The sequence below is a fragment of the Pygoscelis adeliae genome, unplaced genomic scaffold (assembly GCF_000699105.1).
Source record: "Pygoscelis adeliae isolate BGI_AS28 unplaced genomic scaffold, ASM69910v1 Scaffold141, whole genome shotgun sequence".
In the NCBI taxonomy this organism is placed as follows: Eukaryota; Metazoa; Chordata; class Aves; order Sphenisciformes; family Spheniscidae; genus Pygoscelis; species Pygoscelis adeliae.
In genome coordinates this window covers 3,341,569-3,348,975 of record NW_008824231.1, presented here as the reverse complement: position 1 = coordinate 3,348,975, position 7,407 = coordinate 3,341,569, and the positions used below count along the sequence as shown (strand labels likewise).

The 7,407-nt window shown below is 40.4% G+C and overlaps 1 protein-coding gene across 1 annotated transcript in view; it reads left to right on the top strand.

Moving 5' to 3' along the window:
* The first annotated feature begins 233 nt into the window (after positions 1–233).
* The window catches only part of MTMR2 (myotubularin related protein 2), a 43,001-nt gene continuing 35,827 nt past the window's right edge, over positions 234–7,407 (top strand). The window contains exon 1 of the mRNA XM_009334858.1: positions 234–339. The gene's annotated coding sequence lies outside the window, so the exon portion shown is untranslated. The remainder of the gene's footprint in view (positions 340–7,407) is intronic.

Sequence of the window (7,407 nt, the reverse complement as noted above, 5' to 3'; positions counted from 1 at the left end):
GTTGGCTCAGTCTGAGCTGAGATTTGGTAATGAATTGTGTGCGCTTTGCTAATCTGTGGCAATGGCGAGTAAAACAGTTCTCTTAAACCATTGCTGAGGGCTGAATAACTGAGAATGGAAAGGGTGGAAATAGTGAAAAATGCCTGATATGACTGTAAGCGAGTGGCCGTACTTGTTGGCTTTTGAGCGTTCTTGAGCACGGTTTTGATACACTGTGGTATTTCTCTTTATAGCGCTTCCACTTCTCACTCGGACCATTCTGCTCACACCAAATCTGCTTCTGCTATATCGTCCGACTCGGTCTCCACCTCGGCAGACAACTTCTCTCCAGATTTAAAGGTATGTATGTTTTGTCCTAAAAAGGAAAAATATATATATATAGTGGCCTCCTTCAGAGGACATTTCTTGCTCCTGTGAGTTTGGATATGGTAAAATGACGTCAGCTTGCAGGTTAATGCCAAATTTTATGTAGCCAAAGCATGAAAGGACCCAAAGTCAAACAGGTGAAACTGAAGTTTAATCTCTACCATACTATTTCCTTCTTTATAAAGTTGTTTAATCTTCAAAAAGCTGACTGCAACCCACACTTGGAGATGAATTTTCAAAGGAACTCCATTTTCTTTTAAGTGCTTTAAGTAAGTGAAATCCTCAACCTGCCAGTTGTATATCCTTTTTTTTCTGTTGTGTGTATATGTAAGAGATGTTCTCTCTTGAGAACTCCTGCTTGTTTGTAAACATTGAGTCCTTGGAAGTATCTTCTTTCAGAGAAAGATTTCTATCTCCAATCTGATAAAAATAATCTTCTGTCACAATAAATTGCTCTGACATAAAAAGGTCCAAAGAAGACTCTTTTAAGCCTGTTATTAGATTAGTTAATTATAAATTTGAAGTTCAGTGTCACAGGAGTTTTGAAAGCTATCTGTATGTTCCTGTTATGAAACCAAGGGGTTTGCTGATATACCTGTGCTTTAAAAAAACATCCCTGAGTATAAAACTGTTGGTATTGGTACATTCTAGTAATGACTTTTAGCATTTCTCAGCTGTGGTTGAGCATCTTTGTAAAATCTAAACACAGTAAAATTGCATTAAAACCTCTAAATGCAAAACTAATTCCTTTGACAACCATGATAATTTTTTTGTCCCGTGAGTGTTGTCTCAGTAGTCCATAATTAATAACAGAAAGTCCACCTGTTCATAAGTGGCAAGAACATGAATGTTTCTTTCTAAAGGCAGCTTATTAACCAATATTAAGCTAAGATTTGAAAATTAATCAGTAGTTTATGTGCAATCTAATGATAGTTTACACCTTTTACCTATGGATACAAAAAGTAATCTTCAGAACATGCCTGGGTAAAGAAATTTGTAATACATCTGAAGTTTTTCCCCTGTGAAGTTGGGGTGTTCAGTTACTCCAGCATATAGAAAACATAGTTTTTAGGCTGAGGCTAAGTGATTCATTGATACGAATATACATAAGATTGCAAATACTGCTACGGCTGTAACTGTTTGTATAATATTATAAAAAAAATTTACACAAACTTACTCTATTTTCTTATTTAATTTTTTTACTGAAGTTTGCATAAGTGGGTTTCTTTTTCCAGTTTTGATGCACAACTCAACTGCCTTTTCAAAGTTTTTGCGACACTTGGGGATTACCTTTAGAAGTAGAGAACGAAGCTACATTTCTTTTCTAGACTCGAGGTTGTCTTTCCTTCCCGGTGGTTAAGTTGGCTCATCTTGTTTTCCTTGTAACGCTCATTTCGTCTTGTGACTCTCTCCCCCCTTTTGTCACCTTATCTGTGTGAATTGTAAGCTGTCTGGGCAGGGATTCCAGCTCTCCTAGGCTTGTGTGGTTCCCCATCCAACAGGGCCTCTGTACCCACTAGCAATCAAAACCAGCGTTCGCAGAAGAATGTTTACTTAGCTGCATGATATATTTTTCAGGCAGAAGATGCATATGTATTGTGTACTGGAGGCCATTAGAAGCCCATACTTCCTTGCTGTGCTGCAGTTCCTATAATGTGCAGAGTGATTTCTTCACAGCTGCCCTCTTCTTTTTTTTTTTTTATTTTTTTATTTCTAAGCAAATTGAAGTTCTGCCACGGTTGGAACAAATGCTGCTCCCCTTTCATTTTAGGATAGTGTTTGAGGAGAGTGGTAAAGCAGATGATTACTTATTTAGAATAAAGGCACTGCAGGCCAAGTGTGAGCACATGCCTCTGCTGGCAAAATGCTTCTTGCTCTTAACCTGCATCAGCTCTGTTGGGCCTGAATTCAGCATAAGCCTGCCGTGCTACACCTTGCTCTTGCAGAGGTGGTGTGAGTGGCTGTGATGGAGTTGTGTGTAGGCATAAAGCTGGTTCTTGCCTTTACACTTGAGTGACTGCTTGTCAATGGTAAGCAGACCTAGAGAAAATGCATTCCCATGGTTCTACTTCTATTAGGGTATAGGGAGAAAGGGGCAGTTTCCACTAGTACAGATTGACTTTATCTCTCCTAGAGGAATTCATGCATTAACCATTTCTTTCTTCATTCCTGAGAGAGTTTGATGCTGGAGAACAAGCCTGGGAGGTGGGATGAAGATGTGTCCTCTACCTGTGGACAGCCTCTTGTGTTGGTATTGCCAGTGCAACTGCAGTCCCACAACCTGTCCTCAAATCAATCGCTGTCGGTGCTGGTGTGTTACTGTTTGCTCCCCAGGCTTGCTCTTGGAGCCTAGTGCTAGCTCCTAAATGGAAGATTTATTATGGGTGGTGATCAGCTAACACCGATTTCTTTCAGGTTTTGAGGAGAACAGATGTCCTCTCTCTGTGGGCTTATCATTCTTTGTCCAGTTTTCTCCAAATTAACGTCTCTGTCATGGGACAGTTCTGCAAGTTTTTTTTTTTTGTCAGTTCTGTGAGAGATTTTTCAAGGTCCTGATTGTTCTTACTATTTTCTTTGATCTTTCTGAGATGTGGCCTTGCCTTTGATATTGCAGATGAGGTCATACCATTAACTGATACAGTGGCACAAGTGTGTTCTATGTTCTAGCCCTTTCCTTACATGTCTAAGCGTCTTGTGCAGCTTTGATTGGCACAAGACAGCACAAACTTCCAAGTCTTAACAGGTACTGAGACTTGAGCTAAGCACCTTATTTCTTCTGAGGACAAAAAGAAGTCCCACATTGTTCCTGGAAAAATGTAAGAGAATAAGCCCTGAAGTGGGAAGTAATGCGTTTTGTGGTAACTCTGCAGTATGGGAGACAAGTGCCTGGGCTACATGGTGTTCTCACAGGAAGGTGTTGCATCGGTTAGCTTTAAGAGGCTGAAAATAAGCTTTTCAGGATTTTGAAGTGGATCTGCCAATTATTGGATTATGCTCTTGATGTGTATTTAAATTTTCCTTGCTAGAATGAATTGTTACGTGGATCCATCAGCACTCCTACCTCTACTTGGTTTCTGCCTCTGCGTGTGTATTGACTCAAATTTAGGAATTAAATTTCTGTGACGATGGAAAAACACTTTGTGATAGCTACAATTAGCATTCCCTTTTTCTGTGGGGAATTTTTAGAAGAATAGTAGGCGTCCATCGGGAGGAGGGAGCCAGGGGAAGGACCCAAATAATTTCTTGCGGTCTGTGCCTGCAGTTTTCTTTTGGAGTGCAATTAACACTCTGTGTGTGTGCACACACATGTGTGTAATGAGGTAAATGAGACAACCACTGGGGATTCCTACTGAATGCACGTGCAGTATTTTTCCTAAATCTTTTACCGAAGTATTTGATAATAACATTTATGAAGGGTGTTTTTTTTAATGTATATTGAGCATTTAAATATCTGGAACTAAGATTAAATTGCCTTTCCATGACAATATATAGAATTTTCACTTCATAAACTAACTCTAAATAACTTTCGGCCGCTTCAGTTAGCTTCATAGGAAAAAAAGAAGAAAAAAACCCAAACCCCAACAGAAAAACAACAAAGCACTATTAGGTTCTCCCCTCCACCCCCTTCCTGATCTCAAATCTGAAGCTGTTTAGAATTGATTTAGGGAATGCACTTTTTGAGGGAAATTTTAGCAAATACACTGCCATATGTTTTAACATAAGTTATAGATCAGGCAAGAACAGAATTGAATAGAAGTAGTTGAAAGTGAAAATGAGCTGGAAATTCATAGATACTTTGCAATTTGGGATGAGATATTAAAAACACCTTAGAGCCAACATTGCCAAAGGGATTGAGGTGCATAAATATCTCTTACAGATCTGGGAACTTGGTGGTTATTAAAGTACAGTGAGATACTTGCTCCTAAGTCCTATAGGTGGTATTTTCTCCTGTGCCTATGGGCAGATATGTCTGTGCAGTTTATAGTACGTCTCTCAAGTCTTCTTGCCAATCCTCTAGCCTTTATCAGTGGGGACTTTCATTTTGAGTGAGCTGTTGATTTATAGGATAATGCCTGAAGTTTACCACGTTCAAAGCTTTGGAGTAGCTGTTGTAAAAGGGTTGGATCCCTTCCATCTGCAGTTGGGAAGCAGTGGATGTGGCCAGCAGAGCCTGCTGCCACTTCCCTTATGAACAGTACCTTTGCCTGAAAATTTGTTAAGGTCTGTTGTGTTTGGTTTTGGATTGTATACAGCAAAAACCTGAATCATAGGATGGAAACTCATATGTTGGCTTTCTTATGTTGCTTCTTGCTTCTAGTCCATTCTGTGGACAGAGGAAACCAGTACAGCAGACCCATACATCACCTTCTCAGTTGTTCAGCCCTCAGAAAAAGTGATTCAAATCTTTGTTCTTGGCGTTGCTGTTTGTGACCATTAAACCATTCTCCCCTTTGAGGGCAACAGTAAGATCCACAATTCCTGTTATTACTCTGAGGTCCAGCAAAATATTGTACAAGCATGTGTCCCATCCTCCCAGATTGTTTGCTCCCTCCGTAATAATTTTCTCCTTTAATATACAAGGAACTGGTGGATTTGCAATGGGTTTATATATGAGATGCAAGAGCATTATCATAGCATGCCCAGGACTTGAACGTTAGAAAAGGGAAGAAACAGAGTTGCTTGCGTAACCTTAATTTGTTATCCATTGTGTGTATGGTTGGAGACTGTAGACAAGCCCATGTGGTTTATTTTGTAAGATACGTAACTGATGCATGACAAAAGGTATATGAAGGAGCCTTTTCCTTCCAAGACAGTAAATGGATGCCATCGCTGCCTCCTTAGGTTTTCTGGATGAAATCTGTTTGAGCAAGTCTGCATTCAAGCTAGCCAACCACAATTTCTTTGTAGTCGATGGAAAGAAATAGGTCATTTATGATCTGACTTATCTCTGCTTTAAGGAAATGCCCGTGTTAGGTGAGAACATCATGTAGCTGAGCTGGAGAAGTCCTTGCTGCTGGATGTTGTGAACATTATTTGAGGGGCAGCAACTAATTTCTCAGAGTGGATCCCAGCTTTAGCTGTGCTCCAGTAAAGGTGTAGTTTTGTCTCATTTGAAAACCTACTGTGTTTCTCCTCTGACTATGAAGTGAGTTCAGGGAAATTTCTCCAGATGTAGACCTCTAAAATTGAGGTAAATCCTGTCCCTCAGGTGATGTTGGGCAGGATTAACTGAAATACCAGTCACTGACTTTGCCACCTTTGTGTTACTTTAGTCTAGCTTTAGTGCAAAGTGGCTTAGACTTGTTTTATGTAGGACATGTATATTGATAGTAGAAAAACATACTGAAGAAAGATGTGATTTCCCCCCCCATCCTGTGCTGTAAATCACTAAAACTAGCCTCTGAGCTTTTCCATTGCTATCTCCCTGCCAGCGCAGGAAGTGTGTCAGGCTTTGGTTATGTGTAACACATGTTCAACAAGAGCTGGCTTTAGAGAGCAGCATAACTTTTTAAAATTTAAGCACTCATTTAAGCAATTTTTTTACTTTTGCTTTTAAGGGACTTCTCAGCTAGTGAGCGATACTAGTTTGGAAGCACTAAATCATGAAAAAACCTCTGCCTAAGCACCTCCAGGGTAGTTGAAGACTCTCTGCCCTGCCGGTCAGCGCCATCCTCACTTAGTGAGGTATGGGGATAAGTATTCCTGTTTCAGACTGGCCGTTGACTCTTCTCATGGGACTGCCCATAAGAAGACTAATTCATAGCAAATGCAGAGATGTCTTCTGTGATGTGAGCTTTCCTTCCCAGTGCACTGGACTGTGGCTGCTATTAAATTACAGACCATATTGCACAAGCCACTAGCTGGTGCAGATAATTGACCTGTGGTCACAAAAGACTGGGCTAGATGTGAACTGGTGATACAGCAGTGAAATTAAACAGTTAATCTTTTTACTGTCACTGTGTGAAGACTTGACCATATGTGTTTCTCTCTGTCATCAGTTTGGGCTCAGTCATATTCTGACACGGAGGTGCACTTCACATATTTGTGGGTGTACAGGAGTAGAAGCTATGCAGGCAGTAGTAGTCCTTATCTGGTCTGTGTGTAGTGTTTCCACAGGTCCCTTTGCACACAGGGCTGAAATCAAGACCAAATCCAAGAATGGGTGATGCTTTACGTTATCAAAGGTATCAAGTAGAGAGACTTAAAGAGCAGCAGAGAATAAGTAGGAAAATCTTATGGGGAAAAGTATTTTAACTATCTTGGAATTCTGATTTTGGCCGTACGAGTTGCGTGTGTGTGTCTGTGGGAAACCGTTTTCCTTTCCTCTTCAGAGCATTAAGCTGTCGATGAACAAAGGCACAGAGGACTGGTTCTGGAGAATGAATGATGCTCTTGTCCATAAGCGTGGTCATTCCAGGACAGCCCCACAAGTGACTGGAATTTAGGCACTGCCATTGCCATGTTTTTCTAGGACTCCAGTTTCCAGGGCTGTAAATGCTATATGTTTCATGAGAATTACAATCTCTTTCTTTTTAAACTGTCCTGAGAGATGGAAAATCTTGGTCCCCTCCTTGCAGTTATCCCCAGTAAGTCCTTTTCTGCACCTCCCCCTTTCAAGGAAACAAAAACACAGAATAGCCAACCTCTGGGTTGCAAAATATTGATTTCATGCAAATTAGATGGGGGAAAAGCCAGATGCAGTCAGGTTTCTGTCTCTTTTGCATGGAAATAATATCCCTAAGTGCTCGTCTAGTTAGAAGAGAGCAAAGACAGCAACCGTTGCTAATCTTTCTTATATAGAGGTACCTGAATGTTTGAAGTAATGCACAGTGAAGGAAATCTCTGGAACCATTTATGATTGCCATCTATTAGGAATGGAAAACTAAGGAGAATAAGTAAATGGCTTTCAGTTGTTCCTCAAAAATATTTTCAGCTCTTCCTAATTGACTGCTGTATTTCTCCTGGCTACAAAGTGCAAGAATTCTCCTTTTGCTGAGTAAAACTGGGTAAGAGGTAGCTTTTTCCCCCCCTCCCCCCCCC